At 38.1% G+C, this 27,899-nt stretch overlaps 1 long non-coding RNA gene across 1 annotated transcript; it reads right to left on the bottom strand.

Annotated features, from left to right (window-relative positions):
* Nucleotides 1-34: 34 nt before the first annotated feature.
* LOC143684119 (uncharacterized) lies at nt 35-17,340 on the bottom strand. Its single transcript, XR_013175852.1, has 3 exons — nt 17,280-17,340; nt 7,376-7,464; nt 35-630 (listed from the first exon to the last, which is right to left on the bottom strand). It is a non-coding gene; the product is annotated as an uncharacterized LOC143684119 (long non-coding RNA).
* Between the last annotated feature and the right edge of the window lie 10,559 nt (nt 17,341-27,899).

The raw sequence follows: 27,899 nt of genomic DNA, 5'->3' as shown, positions 1-27,899 counted from the left end.
GGGTTAACGAGAAATAAATTCCTGTGGTCCTAAAATAACTGTATTTGCACCATTAACTAGCGAGGGCCAGGAATCAGAGAACTGGGAAGATTAAATTAGATACGTTACCATATATAAAGGGACAGCAAAGTCATAGGTTCTCATCAAATGGTACTTTTTTAATTGGTAAGGACATGTATATATGAATAACATAAAGATGAACTCAATTTTTTCTTGTCTGTGTTTTCTAACATTAAGATGCCTCCTAATATTAGTGCTTAATAATTATTTCCCCAAATTTAGGACAATTTGAAATATACTTGATAAAATCTTATTTGACAAAAGTCATGACAACGTGTAAGAATGATGGCATTTGTTTTATCATAAATCACTTTATTTTTCTAAATGTTTTCAGCCACTACCAATCTCTGGCATTGAGTTATTATGTTTCCAGAATAAAGGCAACTGTAGTTTTTCTCATTCATTCATGATCACTTCTCATTTCTTACTCTTGGGGGAGTATCCAATGGAAGTCTGTGAGGCAGCTGCCCCGTTTTGGAGAGGCAAGGCATCACAGATTCTTGAATTTTCCTTGACTCCATCTACTGGAAACAGTGACTGCGTCTTTTGCCTAACCTGGTAGGAAAGGAGCTGTAGAAAATCACATTAGTAGGGGAGAAACTATTAGTCTTCATTTTCTTGTTTCCAATCTGCAAATACAGATTGCTAAACATGCCTACCTCCTAATACTCATTAGGAAATCTTGAAGATAGCAGGACTAGAAAAAAGCATGGGGATAATGAGAAACAAGAAACCATTAAAAGAATAACACAAAGTCTTCTCATGTAGACGATATATATGTATTTAGAACTAGTTGCATTTGAAATTTTGCATTAATTAATTTTATTCCTAGTTACATGTGGATGGATGCCATACACTCAATCCCAAATGCGTCTTTTCTATTTTGAATTTTAGTTTTTGTTGATCTCAAAGATAAAATAATTTAAACTGAATAACTGACATTAGAAATCACCTCATATTTAGTAGTAACCCTAGAACTTATTAAGCACATTTCTGTATGTGTCTAAAAGGCAAAGGTTTCATGAAAAATAATCTAACAAGGCATTGTGCACACCTAACTCTTGATTACTTGAGGAGTTATATTTTCAGGTCCAGAGACACAGGGTTACAGGCCAGTGATGGGCAAAGTTTTCTTGAAGTACAACAGAGATGCCAAACAAGGTAAGTGGGTATCGAGGAAGAATTGACACAAAATGCCGAATTGTAATGATCAGTTGTGGGTCAGAGCTACAGAACCAGCTATTGGGGACTGAATCTCGGCCAACTTTTTTTTTATCTTGTATGCTGTATGGCAGGGGGTCACATTTCGTTCTTTTTCCATGTGACTATCCCTTTATTACAGCACCATTTGTTTGATTTTTTTTGGAAGTTCATGGGCTGGGAATTGAACCCGTGTCTCAGGCATGGCAGGCGAGAACTCTACCACTGAACTACCTTTGCACTCCCAACTTCTTTTTAAAATCAGCAAATTTTGGTGATATTTTGAGACTATTTTACAGCATTTTAATGTCTTTAACCTATTTAGGTTTTTAAATTCCATTTCTTCCTCTCTCTCTAGTATCCCACTCTAAATATCTCTAATTTCTACCAGTCAGTTCATACTCTTCACTATTTAATGACTCTTTTACTATTTCTTGTTTTCTAAGGAAATTGACCTATTTGTATTTGTTTCTTGAATATGCAGGCAAACTGCTGCCTCAGGGCCTTAGCCTTGGCTTTATTTTAGTCAAGAGCATCTTTTATCATATACAAGCAGAATTCTCTCCTTCACTCAGAGAGCTTTCCAGGAACACCCTTTTAAAATGGCAACACCCCTCCCCCCACTTTTTCCACACTCTATCCCCTACTCCATATCATCCAACATTTTACATATCACCTATTTTTTTTTTATTGTTTTTCAGTTCACATGTACTAGAATGCAAGACACTCTATGAGGGCAGTAATTTTTGTCTGCTTTTTTCATATTGCATCTCCAGTGCCGAGAATAGTGACTGGCATGGAGGTGTTCAAAAACACTTCTCAAATGCATCACAAAAGAATCTGTTGCAAAATGCAGCCCTGAATATGAAAGGCTTGTGTCTGATATCATTTTCACTCTCAGAAATATTTTTACTTTTGTGACATTTCTTTGATATTCCTATTTTTAGAGTCAGAGAAAAGAAACATAAGGGTTAACCCACACTGATTCAATAAGTACCTTCTAGGCCATGATAGCTGCAAACTGGAATGCCATCAGAAGTCGGGCAGTTAAGTAAATGAGAGAAGCAACTGACTTAAGGCATTAGGGAGTGGTGGGGTCTTTGACAAACAGGGAGAGTTCATGTACTGCCTTACTAAAAAAACATACAGATTTGAAAAAAGAAATTTAAAACATAGCCCTGTCTGAAGAAAATGTGTCTACACATGCTGTCATAGGTTCCCACTAGGTGCCAGTTTTGCGCAACAGGGCCATGGAGACATTTTCTAAGTCTTTCTTTTTCCTACACTATTTCCTATTATATACTTAGACTCAGGTATGTGCCTAACTTCACATCTGGACAGGAATACTGAACAGATCAAATCTAATTACATTTGTTTTCTAACCAATTTGTATATCACTTTCCCCTTTTGGGAGAGAAATGGCCCTTCTTGGGTACGCAGCATCTAAATGATTTGCAGCGTTTCATTAATAAAGTTAACTAAAACTAATTACACATATTGAATAAAAGTTTCTTGTGCAATGAATTTTTCTATTTAGCTAAATTGTTAGAATGAATTGAAGAAGATTGCAGAATTACTTTCTCTTGTAATGTACACACATGCACAGGTACACACTCATCCATACCACACAGAATGAATAATGACACTACAGAAACTTACAAAGAAAAAAAACTGAAGGATCTAATAAAAACTACAAAGATTTCAAAACATGTTTACATCTATGCTAAGCGCGTAAAAATCAGAAAATAGATTAAATAGCTTATTCTTATCTTTAAGTTGTTAAATGAGGCTTGTTAGATTTGTCACATATTTTAAAGAGTCTAAAATAAATTTAGTTTTCAGCTCTATTAATTGTTTTATTCGACATGCAGATTCTCCTTCACTGTATTTTCTACCTTTTAATTCAGATGATGTGCATTTGTCTAGCTTATCCACCTAATTAAATCTACCTTATAGCAGAAGTTCAGGGGAACATCCCACTACTTCAGTCACCCCAAATCAAGCTAAGGCACTGCAGGCCAGCACTTCTCACAGCACCATTTCCAATGCTCCCTATCTGTTCAGTGTGTATAGCAGATAAACATGCCATATGTACAACAGAGAGTATCATTCACTAGTGGCTTAGTGTAGAATAAACTACAGCTGGCCAATCCGTGTTATGAAATAACCTTACTCATTGCATAAGAACCTGCTGTCATCAATGACTCAGACTGGCCTTGCTTTCACACCACTAGGCAGGTTGCATTTCTTGCTCTGCATTGCGAAGGAGGACACTAAGTGGCTTTATCCTCCCGCTCTGGGCGCTGACGATGTGGGAGGGACCAGGACATAGTAAAGCACCCGCCTCGTACCTCTTCCTCTTTGACCTGAGAGCATCAGGAGCAGCCAAGATGTAGGCTCGGGGTCAAAAGACAACCTTTATGCATTGCCTCCTTTGATCTACAGCAGCTCTGTTTGCTTTTCATGGTGCCCCACACTGTGTGTGGTTGTATTTTGGTCTTGTCTGAATGAGAGGAGGTGAAACATTGCTCTTGATTGGTTTTGAACTTGTGTTGTCACATTGTTCCTGTGGCTCCCTGGGTGGGTCCAGAGTCTCTTTAAATTCTGAAAAGTTGCTGAAGGTTTAGTTTTGGTTAACTGGTTACCCCCGTGGCAGGTCTGCACTGTATTATTACATTTCTGAGATATCCTAGACCTTTCCAACATTTTAAAAGTGACTCCTATTTGTCTAAGACTCTTAAAAAGATCAACTATGCAGTTGAAGGGAGGGATAAGAACACTGGGTATGGGCCAAAAGTTCTTCCTGCCAGCAAAACAGACCTTCTAAATTTAGAGCTCAGAATGGGCTGCTTCTCTGAGGTCTTTCAAGTGCTTAAAAATATTAATAGTTATATAATTTAAATCAGAATATCTTACATAGTTATGTACTAAGCATACCTATCTATATTCTATAAGCACAGGAACAATATAACTATAGATAAATTGTACAGATAATAGGTATTTGGAGTAAATCTGCTTACCATATAAAGAAAGCTACATTTTTGTTTACTGAAAATGAAGAGCTAAACTTTACCCTGCCCAAAATGAGAATTTCATATTTTAAAATTACAAACTGGGTCTAAACTTTTATTATTTATCCTTTCATTGAAAAAATACTATTAAATGTATTAAGAGAGTATTGGTTAGATATTTATTTCCCTTTCTCACAGATGTTATATAGTTATTTCAAATCTTTGATGATTCAATGACTCAAAGACAAATTTGTTTTTAATTTTTTTGTCTGGTGTAACACATAGTCATTAGTCCAGGAACCAAATATAATTGACCTGCTATGTATAGGTGACTGGAAAGTAACTGAGACTGATGTTTTATTAAAGGAATCAAAATGCTGATTAAGGCTTTTAGGAATATACTGTAAGAGGAGGGGTGAATACGAATTAAAAATTGAAGCAAAACTCCTATCCATGCTATATATCTAGTTTGGAAATAAAAATGGACACTTCTAATATCATGTACATTTCCATAAAGAAAACTGAGAAGTAAGGGTTCTAATACTTATTTTGCTTGGCTCTCCAATTGCTAAAAAACAAAACAAAACATAAATCAGCTTTAGTTAAGGCAATACAATTTAGGAAAAACAAAATCTTACAGAATTTAAGGAGTAAAGAATAATACTGAACTTCAAGTACAATCCAACATCTTTCCTACCTTTGCTTACTTGGAGAGGCCAGTGACTCAGGTGAACTAGCCAATGGCCACAGACTTCAGTGCGCAGCTCAAAATAACTGTCTGTACCTCTTTTAAAAAACGTTAAAAAATAGAGAACTTCAAACTTTAGAAGAGTATATAAAATACTTAATTCCATATCTTTTAATATGAAAGCAAATAGGAAGAAGAAAAACAAACAGATCTCCTGGAAGCTATATACCAGATTGACTACTGGGGAGAAAAATGGAATTTTAAAAATATTTAGAAGTTTTCCAAAGCAGTTTAAAAGAGCAAAAAAACCTTTCTTAGCAACTGATGATTTAAGTCCGATGCATTATCAATAATGTTGGGTACAGCAGCACCGTCCAATAGCGCTTTCCATGACGATGAAATATTCTCTGCCAGTGTGGCAGCCTTGGCATTGTGCCACCTAAGCACTTCAAGTATGGCTAGTGCAATTCAGGAACTACAATTTTAATTTTACTTAATTTTATGAAATCTAAATTTAAACGGCCACCCGTGGCTAATGACTACCGTATTGGACAGTTTAAAGGTCTACAGATTTTACATCACCCAACAGGGGCTTTTAAACATCTCAATCAGGTTGTCTCCATTTGTTATGAGTAGATTTCAACATAAGTCCTTTGGCCCTATGAAACAGGCTTGGAAAGGCTGTTTGCACATTACTCGTTTAAATCAATAAGGGATTAGGCAAAAATTTTCAAGGGATATTGCACAGTGCAGGAGGTCTTTCTGAAAATACTTCTTTGTATTTGAGTACAGTGCCTGTGGACTGGGATAGGACTCTGGAGATTATTTTGCAGGAAAGGAGGGCAACGTTGCTACTTAGTGGCAGAATTGGTAAAGCATCAGTTCTTTAACAACAACAACAAACAAAACTATTTTCTTAGAATTGAGCATGTCTTGCTTATTCATCTGAAACTTTATAAGATGTGAAAAAGTTTAAAATCTTATATAATGTTTCTCTGGGGTTTTGTTAGTCTGAAGCAGAACATCATAGTTATTTTGGAAATATTGCTACAAATGTATGAGCGTTAGAAAGGAAGGGCTTCCAAACACAGCAGAAACTCCTTGGATTAACTGTTCCACATCTTCCATTGTAGGGCTGATGGGATATTACGGACAAATAGCCAGTACTCTTACAATGTAAAATAAAGCTTCCTGTCTTAGTACGTTCCTTACTAGGATATGTATCTTAATGCAGTTTTTCCAGAACTAGATTTTTTGCAGAAGACATGCACAGGACAGCTTCACGAGCTTAACTACACCTCAAAAGAATAAGAAAAATTAAAAAAAAAAAAAGTAAAGATATCCAGTGACAGAACTTTGTAGAATGTTACTATTTTTGTCTGCAAGATTAAAACTATCCTAAATAGTTTCCTAACACCACTGTGAAGTGCCTTCCCAGCAAGAGCTACCTACTTGACAATCTAGCAAAAAATAAAAAATAAAAAAAAGAATGTCGGCTCTGACTTTCTGTCTCCCCACCCACCTCCCCTCTACTTTGATAAAAAGTATTTTTTGTGTGATCCCATAACTGAAAAAAAGTTATGGGATCACAAAATCCTCAGAATGAGAGGAACTGCTCTTTTCAGTCTCTCTAGAAGGACTCGGGAGGTCGTGCTAATTTGGAAAACTGAGGGTTTGTTCTTTGAGTTGCATTTTTTTGGTGGGGTGGGGGAACCTATGAGTAGGGTATTCATTTTATGAATCATGTCTTAACAGGCCCATGGGATCGAACACGGACCTACAGAGCAGTCTCTGCCCAGCCCTGCACTCTCAACAAGAGTAGATGTCAGGCTATGTGGGGACTTGGCCATCACCTCCCATCTCCCATTGCCCTTTTTCCTTTATCTTACCATTAGGAGTAACGGGGGGAGTTTGTAAGACTGAGATTCTCAGGCATTTGGGTTTTCTGAAGGTCAGAAGATCAAGTTTTAAGGTTTATGGTCTTGATGCACATGCCTCTGGAAGTGAATGCTGGTAGGGAGGCCCCCGAACCCAACTGACAGAGCCCAGTCATTGCTCTCCTGGCCCTCCTAAGCCCTACAGGGATGCGCTGCACAGCTCAGTCACCTCCGGAACTGTGCGCAGGGGGTTCTTGCTGCCGGGCTGCAAATCTCTCACATGGTGTAGCATCAGTATATGAATGCACACATTTCAGTCATTCCGGGGCTGTTCACATTTAAAATCATGTAAGCAAACATGCTTATAAACTGTGTATTGGAGGGGATGTGACAAGTCTGGAATTTCATTCTTCTCTGTTTCTTATGTTTCTGTCACTGGACCACATACAGTATGTGTCACTTCTTGCATTACCTCCACTGCTTATGCATTAGAGAAAATTTACTGACAGAGAACAATGCTATAGATGGGAGTCATTTACCTGGATGCAGACTTTCTTGGATGGCTTCAGTTTCAGTGACTTATTCAGACAAAAACCCAGTCATTTAAAGTCAGTTTATAATGTCTCATCTGGAAAGAAAAAAAAAAAGATTAAAATGATTCATTGAATATGGTCATATATATATATTTTTAACTTTACAGAGGAAGCATTACCACTGCATTTTAAAAGTGTTTTGAAGGGAATGGAACCATCTGGTCTACATTAAGAATATTTTCCCTTATTTAGAGTTAGGTTTACTAAGTGGCTTGCTATCATGAGATCTAGTTCTCATCCTCTCCACTTATAGTAAACATATTCCCTGATATCACTGAAGACATACACTATTAGAAGGGAGGAAAAAAAAGTTTTGGTGTAAAATAGAGCTGCCTTTACAGATACTTTCTGTAGATGTACATAAGAACTATTGTAATTGGAATGAATTTTCACCTGAGAATTTACAATTAAACTTTGCTAAATGAGTCCATCTCCTTCTTAACGAGTGTTATTGTACCATGATTTTTAAAAATCACCTTTAAAAAAATTTCTGTTTTTCTTTTTCACAGCAGTAATCCCTGCATGTGGTACAAATGTCAAGTTACAGAAGAATATAAAATAAAGTCTCCTAGCCCTCTTTAACCTCCTCTCTGGATTCATTTCCCAGAGACACTCACTACTAAGCTTCTTATGTATCCTTTAGGAATTTTAAGAATATATACACATGTGCATATCCATGTTTTTTTCTTTTATCCAAATGGAGTAATGATATTCTGCTCTTTGCCTTCTTTTTTCCCTTAGTAACATGACTTGCAGAGCTTTCTGCATTAGCATACATAAACTGACCTCACTCATTTTGATGACTATGCAGTATGCCATTCATTGCAATGATCTATAATAATATATTTGACCCGTTCCCTACTAATATGTCTTCATTTTTGTTTCCCTTTTGAACTGTTACAAAAATGCCTCAATCATTATTTTTATACATACACATTTTGAACTGATTTGATTATATACACACAAAAAACATATACATATTCTAAACAGCAGAATTCTTGGGGAAAATTATCTGCACGCTCTAAGTTTTTAATCGCTATTTACAAAATGTCCTCTATAAAGGTTACACTAATTTATGATATCAAAACTCCAGCTTTTTATCCAATTCTAATTTTTTTCTCGATATAAGTGAAAAAGTTTTGATTTATATTTTTAGTTTATAAATGAGGTTCAGCTTCTTCTCGTTTTCTTTTTTTATTAGAGAAATTGTATATTTATAGATAAATCATGCAGAAAATACAGAGCTCTTATTACTCCCTGCTATTAGAAACACCTTATATTAGTGTTGTACATTTGTTACAATTGATGAAAGAATATATAATTGTACAATTAACTATAGTCCATGGTTTACATTATTTGCAATTATTCTCCTACTAATTTTCCAAGTCATGGTTTTTGCTCAATTTTCAATTATGTTGCTCATTGATTTCTTATTATAGAGTTCATGTTATGTTAAGAAAACTGCCATTTTATATTTAATGCATGGCAAGTAGATTTCTAGTTTGTTAATCTTTTTAACACAGTGCTTTTTTCCTTGCCTGGGCAGGCACCAGGAATTAATACAGTGTTTTTTTATCATCTAAAAGTTTCAGTTTTTTACATGGCTAAGTTTGTTAATATTTCTCTTTATGGATTTGGTTTAAATACAAAATTGTTTAAAGTTGAAGAGTTATTCAAGAAGCTTGTGTATGGGTACTTAAAAAAAATGAACACAAACTTTACATAGCATTATCTGTTACACAGAAGAATTTGTTATTAGAGGGATCTATTTTTGCCCTTATTTCATGGCTGTTTAATTGTTAAATAGCAAAAGAAATTTCTCATAGGATGATTTCTCCTACAAAGCACTACTATGGTGGGAATTCTGTGGACTCTTCTGTAAGGCTTCGCTTACCACAGGAAAATAAAATATCAGATTTGCAGGGAGCATTCTCCACAGAGCTAACAGTGCTGGTCTCAGGCCTGAAATCCAGAGTGGATTATAAGGAATGTAACAGAAATTCCAAGACAAACAGCAGATAAGAAGTATAAATGCAATCACGTTCATTAAAGGAAATTCTGAAAGTCAAAAACGAAAAAAAAATCATCTTTTTGTGATTTTAAAAACCCAAAGCTTTTAGAATTTATCTTTTTCCTAGTGTTTCTTTTCTCCTCCACAAACACGAGAAGATCATAAATGATTTTACTCGCTAATCAGTGCTGACAAAACTCAGTTATTTTCATGAGGACATCGGCGACCAAAATACAAACTTAATGACACCTGGACAAGACTCTCTGTCACCACACACATCATCCCCTCCCTATGCATACATACAAATATGGATCACTCATGATACATGTTTTATATATTGATTTATTTACCTATGAGCATGTTCTTGGTCATTACATTTTTTTCAAACACCACTCTTAACGACAGTGTAATATTCTATTATACGACTTAACCTAAGTTTAAAACAATAGGGATAGGGAATTTAAAATAATAGGAATAGACAGATGTCTATTTTTCTCCTAAGTACATTCTGTTAACTCGGCAGATCAAAGGGCAGGGCATATGCTCAGAAAATCATGACGCAGGAATCACATCCTTTCCTGATAAAGCTGTGGCAATTAACCACGGTGAAGGTTAAGGGCTGGGAGACATCATGGCACAACATGTTTTATGTGGCGTGACATCATTTGAATGGAAAGAGAGGTGATTAAAGGTGGGCTAATGGCACTATCTTGTTCCAGGCGCATACTGTGTAGATGTAAAAGCATGCGAAATGCATGTGAATTAAATAACGAGAAGAGTTAGGGTCAAAAAAGGGAAGAAAAGAAAATGTGATGATAAAATTGTAAGCGTACGAAGTTTACTAAGAAGAAAGTCTGCGAGGCTTTTTGTTTTCCTAATCTATTTAGAGAAAATCCTGGCACAAATTATACTCAGTCACACGATCACAAATATTTGGATTTAGTGAGACCAGTGGGACACAAACAGGTGATAAAGGGAACCATCAGCACTTTATCATTTACTGGCATTAAGAAACTCTGCCTGTTCTATGTAGGTCATCTCCTTCCTATCACTTTCCCTTCCCAGCTCCCACGGCGTGCCATTACAGCAGCTCATTTTAAAGGCAGACTCTGCACCATTGGTGCTGCTTGTATATCTAAAGCCACAGATCCAAGCAGCTGGTGAAATTATGACCCCAAGGACGTCCTTTAATCACTTAGAGGATGATGGTGGCTTGGTTCTGTTGGCAAATCTCTCCTCTCAAACATGATTACAGGGAATCATGTAGACTCACTTCAATTTTTTTTTGATCAACATCAATGAACCCCTTTCAAAACAGCACCCAATTGCTGGATCCAGCTGACAGCTGTGAGAGGGTCTGCCATGTGGTGGGAGAAGTTGTTCGGGACTAAATCATTTGGAGAGTCACAGATGTATACATCTGTCTATTCCTGTTCTTTTAAATTCCCATTAGATTAAGTCATAGAATAGAATATTACACCGTCATTAAAAGTGGTGTTTTAAAAAATGCAATGGCAAGGAAAAAATCTCATAAGTAAGAAATGAATATATAAAACTATGTTCAACTACAGTTCTGTAAACTGTGCTTGCAGACAGAAAGGTGTTTATTGTAGAAGCTGAAAAAGTGATATACATATATACTTTTTAAGTTGACATGCCAAACAATTTATGTTCATATAAGGAATGGCATGTTTAATTCAAAATGGAGCTCTCTTTATAGCATCAAAAAACACCTAAAACGAGAACAATATATTTTAGATTATGAATATTTAGATTTTAGAACACTAGAGATACCAAGACTTTTTTAACCAGTAGGCTGTCCTAGTGCTAATATTTATTTTCCAATTAAAGAAGGAATCTCTAGAACCTTTGATTATTGACTTTAAAGGTAAGATGATAGACGAATATGATAATTAAAAGAAAAACAGATCTTTTTTCTTTCTTTTTTTTTTTTTAGGAGGGAAACAGGTCTGATTTCAAATAATAAATTTAAATAACTTTTTCAGTTGGCCTTAAAAAGCTGGCAGCCTCGTGTAGAGTAGATTGTGTAACTTAGAGCAGGGGCTTTGGAATCAGAAGTCCTGTGTTTAAATCTTGACTCCTACCACTTTCCACGCTTGGGTGAGCTTTGGACCCCGTATCCCAATGCAGTATCCCAACCTATCAAATGAGGCCAAAGCAGTGACCACTCCACAAGGTTGTTGTAGGATTAAATAAAATACAACATTTCAAGATTGAACTCGGTATTTGGCCTGCTGCCTGTGCTCTGTAAATGTTGCTTTGTTAAAAATGTTAGTGTGTTAAAAAGCCAAAGAAATAGGCTTTAGGGAATCGCTCTAACGAAACCACAGTTACTGGAGACTTATCTCCTCCAACTTTAACATGCATTACAATCACCCAGAGATCTTACTAAAAGGTCGATTTTTATTCAGTGGGTTTGGGGCCTGAGATTCTGCATTTCTAACAAGCTCTAGAGGTAGATGCCCTTGCTGCTGGACTGCGGCTTTTGACATATGAAGTCATTACGGCTGGTTACTGTGAATTCGTAACATAGTTGTTCTCACACAGGAGAAATGGGGTATAGAGCAGAAAGGAGAGTGGGGATGATATATATAGATTTAACATGCTCCCCGGGTGATTCTATTAGGCTCAACCTACCTGTCCCCCAACACCTTAATAACCACAGATTTTGAAAAACTTCAACCATTTTTTCCTTTTCTTACTTTGTCCTCTACTTTCCCCTTGCCCAATACTGCTTTAGATTGAAAAATGGTACTAACAATTAGTTCCCCAACGAGCAAGACTAAAACATCAATTTTAAGTCATTCTATTGTCTGTGTGCTGGTTTGAAGGGAAGTATGTCCCCTAAGAAAAGCCATGTTTTAATATGGATCCCATTTCTTAAAGGTAGAATAGTCTCTATTCAATGCTGTGTATTTGGGACTGTGATGGGATCATCTCCCTGGTTGATGAGATTTAGTTAAGAACAGTTGTTAAACTGGATTAGGGGATGACATGTCTCCACCCATCTGAGTGGGTCTTGATTAGTTTCTGAAGTCCTATAAAAGAGGAAACATTTTGGAGACTGAGAGACTCAGAGAGACTCAGAGAGAGCAGAGAATGCTGCAGCACCATGAAGCAGAGAGTCCACCAGCCAGCGACCTTTGGAGATGAAGAAGGAAAAACGCCTCCCGGGGAGCTTCACGAAATAGGAAGCCAGGAGAGAAAGCTAGCAGATGATGCCGTATTTGCCATGCGCCCTTCCAGCCGAGAGAGAAGCCCTGACTGTGCTCACTATGTGCCGTCTCACTTGAGAGAGAGACCCTGAACTTCATTGGCCTTCTTGAACCAAGGTATCTTTCCCCGGATGCCTTTGATTGGACATTACTATAGACTTGTTGCAATGGGGACATTTTCTCGGCCTTAGAACTGTAAACTTGCAACTTATTAAATTCCCCTTGTTAAAAGCCATTCCGTTTCTGGTATATTGCATTCCCGCAGCTAGCAAACTAGAACAGTCTGTAATAGGATAATAAACCTAAATGAGTTTAGAAAAACGGTTTCCCTCTGACATGTCTTCTAGAAGACAGGGAACTCAAAATGTATTTAACATTTTTCACAGCTTTACCCAAGAACAAACACACACATAGCAAACAGGTGTGCAAGTGACTTTCGTGGAGCATTTACAATAAAATACAAGGATGATAGGATGTGACTCCCGTAATCAAAGGAGTTATTAGCCCATGGGGTGGGAAGGCGGGGGTAAGTTGTGGTGATTAAGGAAGTGGCCAGAATCAAACAATGTGACCACGATATTTCATCCCGTCCAAAAGTCTGGTCAGAAAGAAGAGCTGTTTTAAAGTGGCTTCTCTTCTCAATGGCATGGAGATGTTAGAGAGACCCATAAATATACACACACTCAGCTTAACCAATTATCTTCCAGGGCAAACATGATTTTTATACTTTGCATGTTCTCAGGGCATCAGAGTATCACTCAAATCCACTGCATTCCCTCTGTAAGTATCTGCTGTTATTTCTGATATTTTTCATAGACATAATCTTTCATTTTTTAAAGTAGATAAATGAGCTTTGATGAATACAAAACAAGAAAAATATCTAAAGAAATTCAGAGATCAAATTAACAATCAAATTATCTTTAAGAGCATGCTATCATGTGTATTTTCCAATTTTCTTTAACCATTCAAGGTATTTAAAATCCATTGATCAAAATAAGATGTTAAACATCATACAGTGAAGAACAAAGCAGCTTGTGTATGCATACAATCTGCAAGTAAATGCATGAAAGTTGACTGAAATGGAATGATTATTAATGCTATGATTCTAAATTTTAATCACATCTAGAACTGGGATTTGAAATACAAAGTCATGCTGCAGTTATGAAAAACAAAGAATACCCACTTTTTACTCATTTTCTACACTTTCAAATTAGAAAATATTCAAACGTGAGGCTAGGAACACAATTCAAAATACTGGAAGGAAACTATCAAAACTGACAGATTCTAGACATTTATATCCACTTATGAAATTTAGATGCTGTACCCATTTAGGAATCCTTTTAGGAACCAAACCAAACCAAATTAAAAACAACAAAAACTTCAAATTTAGCTATGAAAAGAATGTAAAATAAAAGTTATATAGCATTTACATTACGGAATGAATTCTTGCTTAGTAAGATATTTTAAGAGACAATTTTGTTTTTATGTGTCACAGAATTTTTATATTCAAAGAAGACAACTTTAGTTTTTATATGCAAAGGATTTTTTTTCCTCTCTGTGAACATCTCTGAATGATAATACAACCAACAGAGCTAGTAGCAAGATTCACTTGCCATTTCTGTGACTGTCCTAAATACGTATTTTGTTTTCTATAGCCAATGGTCAAATTCAACATTAAAGTAACAATTAGAATATGAAACATCTGGAAAATGTATAGCTCTTTAGATTGTTTTGCTGTGATTAAAACATTTCCTTTTAGAGCTTTAATAGGATAACGGTAATCAACTGTCAAATTAGTTGAATAGCACCTTGAATCCCTATAGATTCTTATTGGTTTAAGAGAGATTTATCTATTGAATTCCTGAAAGCTTGATTTTTCAAAGTTAAAATTCATAATTTATGAATATAATAGAAAATGGTAACTACATGTAGGCTGGGGATGGAACAAAATTGACTTTTGGTTATGGGAGCTTTAGTGCACTGCTTTAATAAACACCTATGTGAAAAGGAACATGAAGCATATTATGTATTGACTTCAGATAATTTTGAAAGGGAAAAAAATTATTTTAAGCAAAATAAGAGCCCTTTCAATTGGTCATGCATTTAAAAGCTGACCTGTCCAACCTGCTGGATGAAATGGGAGAAAAGTGTTCTTAGCCTGGCTCTGGATACTTGTCATACTTTGTTGCTTTGGCTCCACAATTGTTTATTGCCACAGCTTTTTCATCTTTACAACATTCAACCTTCTTTAAACTTCTAAACAAAACTTAATTTACTAGCCTAATTGAGGTACTATCTGGTTTTCCCCAGTCATAACTGAGCAGAAAAAGGACTAAACATAACTTTGGGGCTAAAGGGCTGGAGCTTGCATTTGGCAGCCAAAACATGTAAAAGTGATGGGATTTTATCTTTTTCTCTATCAAAAATTTGGAAGCAAACTACAACAATGCTCAGTTATCTGCATAAAAAGGGCACTATGCCAGCACGGATAAAACTACAGGAGACACATCATACATTTAAATACAAGTTTCAAATTCCTTTTCAGCTAGGTATTTTATTTGGGATATGGATAAGTGGCATATTGACTCTTTCTGTCATTAATTTCCCTTCAGCTTAAGGCAACTAATTAATCATAGTGATAATAACAATAATAAGCAGCAACAGAAAAAAAAAAGGGAAAAACAACACTGCACACATAGACACACAATTCTGATCCCAAACTAGAAAGAAAAGAAATAAAAAATTAAGAATCCAGAACACACACATTTCTCCCTTTCGAACAATGAATCAGGGTAAGAGAGGGAGAGTAAAGAAGTGAGCTCAGAGTGCTGGGAAACAGGGAACATTGGCACAGTATCAGTGCCTGAAAGACATAAATCTCAAGGAAGACAAGTCTCCCCTTGGCATGGGGAAAACCAGTTGTCTTCTGGGTTGGATGATGGAACAGTTGATTCAGTTTAAGGTCAAAGAAGAGCCAAATCAGAAATCAAGGCCTCTCATGATGGGAATAAAGAACAATGAAGTCAGAAAAGAAAAGGGAGAAAAGGTGGAAAACAGACTTGAAACTAACTAATAGTCAGGAAACTTCAGCAAATGTTGAGACCCAGAACCTCGGAGTGACTGCCTGAGCCATGAGCCATATTATAGGAATGGCCACCTTAATTTAGGGCCCATGGAGCTATTATTGGGAAACAGTGATTTTTTCAGAGAAGATGATTTAACAAGAGAGTTATTTACATTGTTTTAAGGAATCCAAACATGGGCTAAAGGATAATTGTTATTGGCTCTTATTTTTTAAGCAAGAACCAGGTAACAAAAGGAATCAAAGAATTTTGTCACTGCAAGGAACCCTTGAGATTATCTAGTTTAAGCCCTTCACTTTACGGGCAGGAACCTGGACGTTCAGAGTTTCTAGGTAGTTAGCTAGGAGAGCTGGATCTCCCATTTGGGACCACTATGCCTCCCTAGCCCCTGGCCCTCCTGGCAGGACGGCTGGTGGAGAGGAAGAGGGGGGAAACAGGCATCACCAGGAATCCACCACAGCCCTGAGACAGCATTATCCATCTGGGGCTTTGATCCATAGGGAGACAGTAATGGAGGGAAGGACACATGGCAAACAAAAAGTATTTTCTTTTTCAGAGAACGCTTATGAAGTAGGATTAAAGCTTTTGCTGAGGGGAATAAAAGCCCAGTGTCCCAGAACTCTCAGGCGGTAAATACCCAAAGAAACTTATTGGCGGTGACGCATCTTCAAGAGGAGAAACAAATTGCTCAAGAAATTCAGAACAGTGGCTTGCCAGATTTCTTGCCTCTCTCGTTGTTCCTTTCTTTTTTTCCCCAATAACACTGGAAATAAATACATCCACATCCCAAATGTGATTGCGGGGAAAAGTGAGGACCTAATTTTTACTGTAAGATGAGAAGGTTCCTTGGGTTTTGGTAGTTAATGATGCCATCAGCAAACAAAGATTAGGTAAAGAAGCGGCTCCAAGTAGGTGCAATAGACAGGTCTAAAGATTGGCTCTTCAAAAAAAATGGGGCACTGCTTTAGGGAAAACTTCCTGAAGTCTTGGGAGAATGTAGCAGGCTTCTCTCCCCACAACGTGCTGGATCAAAGGGCAGCTGGGAATTCCTGAGACCGGGAGAGTTTCATCCAGGTGACAGCGGTGCCCGGTGCCCGGAACCCCTGGCTTGGACCGTGGGGAAGGACAAGGATGCGTGGTGGCAGGGCATCGCCGCGGAAGCAGAGGGGATGCTAGGAACACTTTTAACTTCACTTCAGAAGCACTGTCATGGTTAAGGACCAGCATAAGCTAAAAGCCTCGGGAAGAAAGTTTACTTGGTCGAATACCATCACCATCTTGCTCGTACTTGAAAGAGGCTCGGCAAATCGGGACAAAATTTCCGGGCAAACCAGCCCAGTTTTTTCCCTCCAAACCCAGACTCCCTCCACCAGATTTGGGGAAAGGCTCTGGGATGGGAGCTGCCAGAACTCTGATCGCGCTCTCCCAGGTCCCCAGGAGCCCCCAGAACAGCCGCCCGCAGTTAAGACACCTGGACACGGAGCTTACCCTCCCCGGCCGCGACAGCCCCCAAGTCTCACCGGGCAGTCGGCGCGGACTCACCCCCGCGCGCCCCAGCTGCGCCCACGTCGGGTGGCAAGGTGGCGGTGGCGCGGCTGCCGGGCTTCCTCCCGGCGCCCCGGGGTCCGGACTCCACGCCGTCACCCTCGCAGCCTGCTCCAGCTGCTCCCCGTCGGTGGCGACCACGGCCGAGCCTGGGCTGTTCTGCGTGTGTTCGCCCGGGCACCCACGCCGCCGGCCGCCTCGGGCCGCAGACGCAGGAATCCTCCGCGTCCGGACAGCCCCGCGTTTATAGCGAGGGCGTGGCTGCGCCGCGGGTTCCAGGGGCGAGGTTCTGTTTTGCATTCTCTCCTCCTCCGCCCCGCCCCGGAGACCCTCCCGGCCCAGCCCCCCTCCCTCTCCAGCTGCTGACTGCTGCGGGGAGGTTGCCTCTGTCAGCTCCGGGGTCACTTCATCATCACCTTGTCCCAGAACCACGCTTAGGGAGAGATCATTGCGAAGGGGAGGGAGCTGAGAGTGCAGGAATATATATATATATGTACACCTTTGAAAATTTATGTGTGTGCGCATATATATATATATAACTGAATCCTTTTAAGGATGAATTGGAGAACTTCCTGTACTTTCCTGTAACTCAAACTCTGACAGCGCGTTGCAGATAATAAATGGAATAGATTACTTTTAGGGTTATAAAGTGAAAGAGTCTATATTCATTTCCTTCTATTGAGCATGCTAGCCGAGTTGCATTATTTTATATATAAAAAAAGAAAAGGTAAAAAAGCACAACATGACCAAATATTTAAGGACGAATTATGATCATTTTGTCAAAAACTCTTCTGAGAAATCGAACACTTACTAATGCATCATATGAGTCCAGTGTTACCGCGGTACCAAAACTGAATGAAGAAATCACAAATACAGTTCAGTATCTCTTATGAATATAGACATAAAATCTTTGACAGAATACTAGAGAAATGAAGTTCAGCAACATGTAAAATAGGTTATGCAGCGTAACCAAATGAGACACATATCAATAGAATAAATGACAAAAAATCATACCATCATCTCAGTAGATCAGAAAAGGTAGCTGATAAAATCCAACACCTTTTCATGATAAAACCAACCAACAAGCTGAAAATAGAAAGGAACTTTCTCCAACTGTAAAGACCTTTTACAGGAAAACCCAGTACATCCTACTTAATGCTGGAAGACTGAGTGATCTCCTCCCTAAGATCTGGAGCAAGGCAAGGATGTCTGCTCTTGCTATTAATTTTTAACATTGTATTAGAGGTTCTAGCCAGGAAAATTAGGCAAGAAAAAGAAATAAAAGCCATCTAGATTGGAAAGGAAGTAAAACTTTTGACATGATTTTTTGTTTAGAAAATTCTCAGGAATCCCCTAAGACTCTAATAGAGATAATAAATGAGTTCAGCAAAGTTGTAGGATACAAGGTCAATATACCAAAATCAGTAGTATTTCTATGCACTAGTAATAAACAATCCCAAACTGAAGTTAAGGAAATAATTCAATTTACTATAGCAGCCAAAGAACAAAATACTCAGAAATAAATTTAACAAAAGAAGTGCCAAACTTGTACTCTGAAAACCAGTAGACTTAAATAAATGGGAAGGTATTCCATGTTCATGGACTGAAAGACTTAATGTTGTTAAGATAGCAATACTCCCACAATGGTCTACAAATCAATCACGCTTTCAATCAAAATTTCATCATCTTGTTTTTGCAGAAATTGAAAAGTTGATCTTAAAATTCACACAGAAATGCAAGGGACCCAGAATAGCTAAAGCAATATTGGAGGAAAAAAAAGAAGAAAAAAGTTGCAGGAGTAACAGTTCCTGATTTTAAACTTTAGTACAAAGCTATAACAACCAAGACAATGTGGTACTCATGTAAGATCAATGGCATAGGTTAATAGAATAGAATCAAATCCAGAAATAAACCCTTGCATCTATGGTCACTTACTTTTCAACAAGAGTGCCAAGATAATTCAATGAAGAATGAATAGTCTTTTCAGAAAGTGATAGTGAAAACAACTGGATATCCACATACAAAAGAATGAAGGTGGAATCCTTCCTACACGATACACAAAAATTAACTCAAAATGGACCATAGCCTAAATGTAGGACCTAAAGTTATAAAACTCTTAAAACTAGGAGTGAATCTTTGTGACCTTTAGTTATGCAAAGCTTTATGATACCATAATGTGTAAGGAACAAAAGAAAAAAATAGATAAATTGGATTTCATCAATATTACAAACTTATGTGCTTCAAGGATGCCATCAAGAAAGTGAAAATATAAACCACAGAATATGAGAAAATAGTGGCAAATCATACATCTGATAAGGACTTGCATTCAGAGTATACAAAAGACTCATACAACTCAATAATAAAAAGACAAATAAATTTAAAAATGAGCCAAGGATATGAATAGGCACTTCTCCAAAAAGGATTTAAGAATGGCCAATAAGCGCTTGAGAAAAGTTATCATTAGCTTTGAGGGGTAATTAAATTAGTAAACCAAAACCACAATGAGGCACCACTTCACACCCACTAGGATCGTTATAATAAATATGTCAGATAATGCCAAGAGTTGGAGAGGACGTGGAGATATTGAAACCCCAAATATATTGCTGGTGGGATAGTAAAAAAAAAAAATGCAGCTGTTTAGGAAAACACTTAGGTCATTCTTCAAAATGTTAAACATAGAATTACCATAGGACTCAGCAATTCCTCTCCTAGGTACATACCAATGAGAAATGGAAGCATATGTCCACACAAAATATGTACATGAATTTTCATAGCACCCTTATTCGTGATAGTTCTAAAGTAGAAATCACCCAAATGTCTATCAACTGATGATTAGATAAACAAAGTGTAACATATAAATGTAACGGAAAGTTATTTGGCAATAAAGGACAATGAACTCAAAGCTACAACATGGATAAAGCTTGCGAACATTATGATAAGTGAAAGAAGCCAGACACAAGAGACCATATATTGTATAATTCCATTTATATGAAGTCTCCAGGAAAGTTAAATTAAATTAATGGTAACCAGGGATAGCAAGGTAGGAGGAAATGAGAGTGACTGCTAATGTGTAGGAGATTTTTTGTGGGGTGGTGATGAAAATGTTGTAAATATGATTGTGATGATTGTTGCGTATCTTTGTGAACATGTTAAAAACCTGTCATTAAATACACTAAATGAATTAATTGTATGGTATATGGATTACATGTCAATAAAGCTGTTAAAAAAGAAAAATATGGAATTTGTAGATCATATGGGCATGAATGCCTGACTTTGGTTTCTTGCTTCCACTTTTCTAAAGAGAGTAGAGGTGCTCAGTTCTAATTTTTAATGCTCTCCTCTGCAGTGACCAGCAGCTCAGTGCTAGACAACTCTGCGGGTCAAAAACATAACGTAGTATAAGTTACTAATTGAAATTTACTTTTGAGCAAGGCTTTTAAATGGTTGTGATGATTAGGTTCAGGTCAACTTGGCTAGGTGACAATCCCCCTTTGTTCTGTTGCTGTGGACTTAAATCATCAGCACGTGAATTTCATCTATGGCTGACTACATCTGCTTAGGGGAGTACCTTCCATAGTGAGTGACATTTGATTTACTTAGCTGGAGGCTTAAGAGAGAGAGGTCAGAAGATGGCGCAGCAGCTCAGTGGGACTGCAAAACTAAGGAACACATGAACCCTGTCCTCGGGGCCTGCTAACCCAGGAGGGAGACAGAACCTCCCTCTAGCACTAGATTCTGCCTCTGGGGCAAGGTACTACCTTAACAGTTCACTGTGTTCCCAGGATACCTAGCATATGGTAAGAAGCCCCCAAAATGCAAACAAATCATGCTGATAGAAGACTGAGAAAGATCTTGGCAGGAATGTTTGAGAGGATCTTGAAGGGTGGAGAGCATTTTTGAACTGCTGAGAGAGGGAACAGCGTGTGTAGAAGTCCTGTGGCAAAAAAAGTGATGCTTGTATAGGGAGAGACAGTTACTGGAATTTTCGAGAGTGTAGGGATAGGAACAGCTATCACTTATTAGATGCTTATCTCAGGCCTCTTTTAAGCCCTTCGTACCTATTAGCCTAATTAATCATCACAGTAAACTCATATAAAGTAGGTGCTTTATTATCCCCATTTCACAGATGGGGAACCTGAGTTACAGAAGCAAGTTGCCCAGGGTTACATGATTTGTGAACTGCAAAGCCAATATCTCTCTTTAGAAAAGTGGAAGGAAGAAACCAAAGCCAGGCATTCATGCCCATACGATCTACACAAATTTCATATTTTTGTTTTTATGATCTACACAAATTTCATATTTTCTAGGCTGTTTGGTATCAAAATCCATGTATTTGGTATGCTACGAGGGATTAGTGGAAGAAAGAGCTGAGGGATAGGTTTAGTGTGAATGTGGAGTTCAGAAGTTAGTAGAGGGGTTTGACTTTAAATTGGGTCTTGAGGAATGACTGAAGCTTTTGAAGAGAGGCATGATGTGTAGGATGGAATAGAGTGTGGAGATGTTAGAAGCAGGGATAACAGTGGACCAGGTAAAAAGTAATAAAGATCCACATGAAAAAATTAGGACTAGAAACTACCAGGACAGAATAGAGAGACTTTCTAGAAATAACCGGGGATAGGGAGTGGGTGGGAGAGAGAGGAGCTATACAATGAGCTGGTTATGAGAAGCAGCTGATCAGGTTTATTTATTTAAGGACCTTTTACAGATGTCCCACAGGCAGTTATAATTTGAGAGCATTGGAGCTTCTTTGGAGGGCTTGATATTATTTACCCTGTACTTTATTTTTTCTTGATAGGAATGCCTGCCCTTAGCTCAAATGGTTGGAAAAGATATTTGAGGGTTTCACTGGTTTTTACCTACTTTGTATTTATATTCAAAATCACAGTGACCAGGAATTAGATCCAAAAGTTGTGCCATAGAGCAGAGAGTATTGGAACGAGGAGATGAGCCACATGATAGGGAGCTAAAGAGGAGGGCAGTGGAGGCTGCAGATATAAGCCTTTCAAGGAGATAGGGAATGAAGAGAGAGAGCGAGATGGAACCAAGCAGAGACCTTGACCTAAATTTAAAACTTAGAAAACATAGGAAGAGAGGGGGGAAATAACAGACAGGAAGAAAGCAAAGTGACAAATTAGGGACCAGTGAAACAGGGACGATCTGAGAGGAGAGAGGAGGAACTGGTTTACCCTAGTTTTCCAGGAGGAAAGAAGAGGGGTGAATGTACAGTGGGATTTCAAGGACTCTTTTTGTAGGCATCTGGACACTCTTACCTTTCAGCATTGGTTTTTCAAGCATATCCTATTTTAAATAGACAACATTTCTGGAACGTGTGATACCATCTTGCCTGCTTTCTACCATGCTTCCTCACAATCGAAAACTCATATTGGAAATATTTCTTTTTATTTTATGTATACTTTCCTGTGTGTTTTGGTTTGTTAATGCTGCAAGAAAGCAATATAACAGGTATGGAACAAGTTTTAAAATGGAGATTTAATAAATTACAAGCTTATAGTTCTAAGGCCATAAAAATGTCCAAACTAACGCATCCAGAGACAGCTACCTTGACTCAAGAAAAGCCAATGGGTCCAAAAAAATACTCTGCTAGCTGGGAAGGCACTTGGCTGGGCATCTGCTGGTGTCTTGGGCTTTGGGTTTCAAACAGCTTCCCCAAGGCCATGTTCTCTCTGTGTCTCCAAACGTCTGAGTCTCGTGCTGGCTCTCAGAAATTTCCAAAATGCTTCCCCTTTTAAAGGACTCCAGTAAACTAATCAAGACACACACCTTAAATGGGTGGGGTCACATCTCCATCTAGTCGAAATATCATACATACAACTGGATGAGTCACATCTCCATGGAAATAATCCAATCAAAGTTTCTGCCCTAACTACAAGGTTGGATCAAGATTAAAACTTGGCTTTTCTGGGGTTCATAATAGTTTGAAATAGACACACAATGTGCAGAATTTTTCATTGTCTCTCCAGAGTTATTTTCTTAGTAAACATTTGTTGACTTCTCTGGCAGTGTGGTGATGATGGGGGACACTGGATTTCCTAGAGGAAGGCTGGTCTGGAGGCCCCAGTCATGTGTGCAGATGATTCCTGTGCAGTTGTAGAAGCTGTGGTGGTCCACACACAAGGAATATAGGACTAGAGAGGAGGCGAGCAGCACCTAACTCTCTTTTTTTTTTTTTTTTTTTTTTTTTTTTTTTTAAAGAGAGAGGGAGGAAGGGAAGGAAAGACAGAGAAGGAAGGAAGGATGGAAGGAAGGAAGGGAGGAAGAAAGGGAAACATCTTTAAACATTTTCTTATTTTTTATTATATTTTGTTTGTTTGTTTGTTTTTTACATGGGCTGGGGCCGGGAATCGAACCGGGGTCCTCCGGCATGGCAGGCAAGCACTCTTGCCCGCTGAGCCACCGCGGCCCGCCCAGCACCTAACTCTCTTATGTAGTGCAAACGTTATTCTAGGCATTGATTTATTTATTTGCTTGGGTTTTGAAATTGGATCCTTCATGAGGCTTGCCTCCCAGTGCCATAGATATTTGGAACCATTTATCATGAGATCTTTATTTAAAAGCCAGACATGGAGGGAAGGGAAGTCCAGGGGGAGTGAAACTAGGAAATACACCTGTGGTTATTTAGATTCAGGAGATCTTTATATTTTAAAATCTCTTTAGTGCCATATATCCTTAGTCATAGTCATTGACATATTAAATTCCAATTTGGTTTTAGAAATGACCATATTTTTTGAGCACTGTAAGTTTCTTAAGGAGTCAACAGTGTTGGGTGAAAACTGAAAGTGTGGGATTTGCTCTCAGCAATACTATATGATCAGAAACAAGCATATGAGAAGAGAAGCTTCCAATAAATTAATGACATTATTTTTGCGATGAATTGGCCGAGTAATAGCATGGCTTAAACCCTTGGCATTTCACTATAATCATATATTGATTTTTTTTAACTTTTTAAAATGTACAATGTAACATATATACAAAGCAAAGAAATAAAAAAGCAATAGTTTTCAAAGCACTCTTCAGCAAGTAATTACAGGATAGATCCCAGAGTTTGTCATGGGCTACCATACGATCAGCTCAGATTTTTCCTTCTAGCTGCTCCATAATATTGTATATATATATATATACATATACTATTTTTTTGGCATGGGCAGGCTCTGGAAATCAAACCCAGGTCTCCCGCATGGCAGGTGAGAATTCTGCCACTGAGCCACTGTTGTCCGCCTGGAATATTATATTTTCTATCATCACTTTTCTTTTTTTTTTTTTGTGAAAGATAATATATATACAAAAAAGCAATAAATTTCAAAAAACAGCACAACAATTAGTTGTAGAACAGATTTCAGAGTTTGTTATGGGTTACAATTCCACAATTTTAGGTTTTCACTTCTAGCTGCTCTAAAATACTGGAGACTAAAGGAAATATCAATATAATGACTCAGCAATCGAACTCATTTGTTAAACCCTACCTTCTCTTTATACCTCCACCATCACCTTTGATCTTTTTATCCCACTCTTTAGGGGTATTTGGGCTATGGCCATTCTGACTTTTTCATGTTGGAAGGGGCTGTCAGTAATTTGGGGTAGGGAGATGGAGCTAGCTGATGTTCTGGAGAGGCTGGCCCCTCTAGGCTTCAGGACTTATCTGGTCCAGGGACCCATCTGGAGGTTGTAGGTTTCTGAAAAATTATCCTAGTGCGTGGAACCTTTGTAGAATCTTAAATATTGCCCTAGGTGCTCTTTAAGATTGGCTGGGATGGTTTTAGTTGGGGTTTGGCAGGTTATAATAGGTAGCAATGTCTAACTGAAGTTTGCATAAGAACAACCTTCAGAGTAGCCTCTTGACTCTATTTGAACTCTCTCAGCCACTGACACCTTATTTGTTATACTTCTTTCCCCCTTTTTGGTCAGGATGGCATTGTTGATCCCACAGTGCCAGGGCCAGACTCATCCCTGGGAGTCATCTCCCATGCTGCCAGGGAGAATTTCACCCCTGGATGTCATGTCCCGTGGAGGGGGAAGGGAATGATTTCACTTGCAGTGTTGGACTTAGAGTGAGGCCACATCTGAGCAACAATAGAGGTCCTCCAGAGGTGACTCTTAGGCACACCTATAGGTAGGCTAAGCTTCTTTGTTACATACCTAAGTTTCACAAGAGCAAGCCTCAAGATCAAGGGCTTGGACTATTGATTTAGGGGTCCTTAATGTCTGACAGAGTATCTGGGGTTTCCCTGGTAGTAAAGTTTAATAGTTCCATATCTTTTCTCCCATCCCTCAAGGAACTTTACCAATACTTTTTGATTATCTGTTTAATATATTCTGGGATATATCCAGGCAGTACATTAAGCTATAAAGGATTAAAGGCTCTCATTCTCATTCTGGGCTCCCATTGTTTAAATGAACTCTCTAGACAGGTTGAGTTAAATTATATGCTACAGAAAATTTAGGTTCTGGACAAAATAAACCTTTCTTCTTTTGGTCTCAAAAGAAGTTCCAAAATGACTATAGTAATATATTGATCTTATGCAAAGGAGTGTGCTTTAGACTCATGGATAGAGCTAAGGATTCAAAGCCCAGCTTTGCTTCCCGGCTAGCCCCTGTATGCTTACATGAGTTTACTCCTCTGATGCAGATTTTTTTTTTAAATAAGGCAATGAAATTCCTTCCCTATTGTTTTTTCAAGGTTAAGGGAAACATGGGTGTAAAAGCTTCGGGTAGTAAATGCTCAAAATATAGCAGCTATTTTAGTGAGATGCCAGCAGTTTTGCATGCTGGTCAGGGATTTATTGGTTTTCTGGTGCAGTGGGGCTTGAATTGTGGCCTGCTAAAAAATAAATGTTCAAACTCTCACCACTGATTCTGTGAATGCAAATTTATCTGTAAATAGGGCCTTTTAAGATACTATTAGTTAAGAGGAGGCCAAACTGGATTGGGGTGGCCCCTAATACCAATCCAATCCAGTATGTCTAGAGTCTTTATAAGGAGAGAGGATTTGGACAGAAGCATGGATGACTGCTTCTGATGTGGCGTGAGAGCTGGCTGTGTGGCCAGGGCGCAGAATGAGTGCTGGGCTGCTGACTTTGGAGGAAGTGTGATCCTGACTACACACTGATTTCAGACTTCTAAACTCCAGAACTGTGAGACAATAGCTTTCTGTTGTTTAAGCCAACTAATCTATGGTGCTTAGTTGTAGCAGTTCCAGAAAACTAAGACATGGCAGATTAGGCCTTGAAATCATTATGGTCATTTAACTTGTTTCTAGTATTTACATTTGAAAATAAATGACATCCGATAATATCTATTCAGGCATAGGCTTTTCTTTCTCTCTTTTCTCTCTGAATGTGTTATGTAAGGCAGGTTTGGAGTGAGGCATCACCGAGAAGCTGGAAGTGTGAAGGCAGAACTAAAGGGCAGGCGAGCCATTGAAATGCTAGATGAGAAAGGCAGCGTGCCTGGGGCTCACTGCGGCTGAGACCAGGGCTTGGCTGGTGCCAGATGCTAGGCAAGCTACAAAAGATGCAATCTGAATATCAGTCTGATGTAAAAATTCAACAGCATGCACAAAAGAAGTGCAATGCCTAAGAAACAGGTAAAAAATGTTCACTCTTCCCAGCAATAAAAATGTAATTTAAAGCAACAAGGTGTAATTTTCCATCTAACAAATTAGGAAAGATTTAAAAGAAACGATGATAACATCAGCATTCAATTTATGCATGGATACGGAGAAGATAGCACTTTCATAGTGCGTGTGTGTGTACGTGTGTGCACATATATATGTATATAGAGAGATTTGTGTACAAGGATGTTATTTGTACTGTTATGTATAATGACAGATAGCTGGCAACAATCTTAATGTCCCCAAATGGGGTGAGGGGTTAATTAGACAGGTTATGCTACATCTAGAATAGAACATAGAAAAATTAAAAGTGATGGAGAAAGATAAAGTTATACATATTAAGAAATAATAAAAAATATATTAAGAAATAATATGTATACTGGGATACAAAATTTGCATTATATAATATAAACAGGCATAATATGATGGGATATGTGTCCACTAAACTGCTTATGGTGGTTCTTTCTGAGTGTTCAGGCCAAGGGTGCTTTTAAATTAATACTTTCTTTTTTAGCTTGTCCCTATTGTCCACATTTTATATAACAATTACATCACTTTTACAACAATGGAATGAACAAAAAAGGAGGGAACTTAGCACAGGATCTGTCTGGAGAATAGGGAACACTGGGGGGATTTTCATGGGCAGTTTTTGCTGATACTAAATTTGAAGATCCAAGGGCTTTGATCCTGTAAGTGTGCATATGTCTGTATTTTAGGCAGTCCTGTGATTTAGATTATGGAAGTGGCTCTTCCATGTTTTATGGGAAGCCATTGCCTGGAATTTACTGGAGAAAGGATGCTATAAATACATGCAAATATTTACCATGTTCAGTTTTGTTAGCGAGAGGCACACAGAGATGCTGAGAGAAGAGACATGCTCTTTGAGATGTGGGCAATGGCAGATGTTACTGACTCTGTTGCCACGTGTGCTTTGGTATTCAGCATGGCAAAGAGGATATATTTTGAC

The sequence above is a fragment of the Tamandua tetradactyla genome, chromosome 5 (genome assembly GCF_023851605.1).
Source record: "Tamandua tetradactyla isolate mTamTet1 chromosome 5, mTamTet1.pri, whole genome shotgun sequence".
In the NCBI taxonomy this organism is placed as follows: Eukaryota; Metazoa; Chordata; class Mammalia; order Pilosa; family Myrmecophagidae; genus Tamandua; species Tamandua tetradactyla.
Note: the sequence above shows the minus strand (reverse complement) of the source record. Positions and strands in the feature narration are given on the sequence as shown.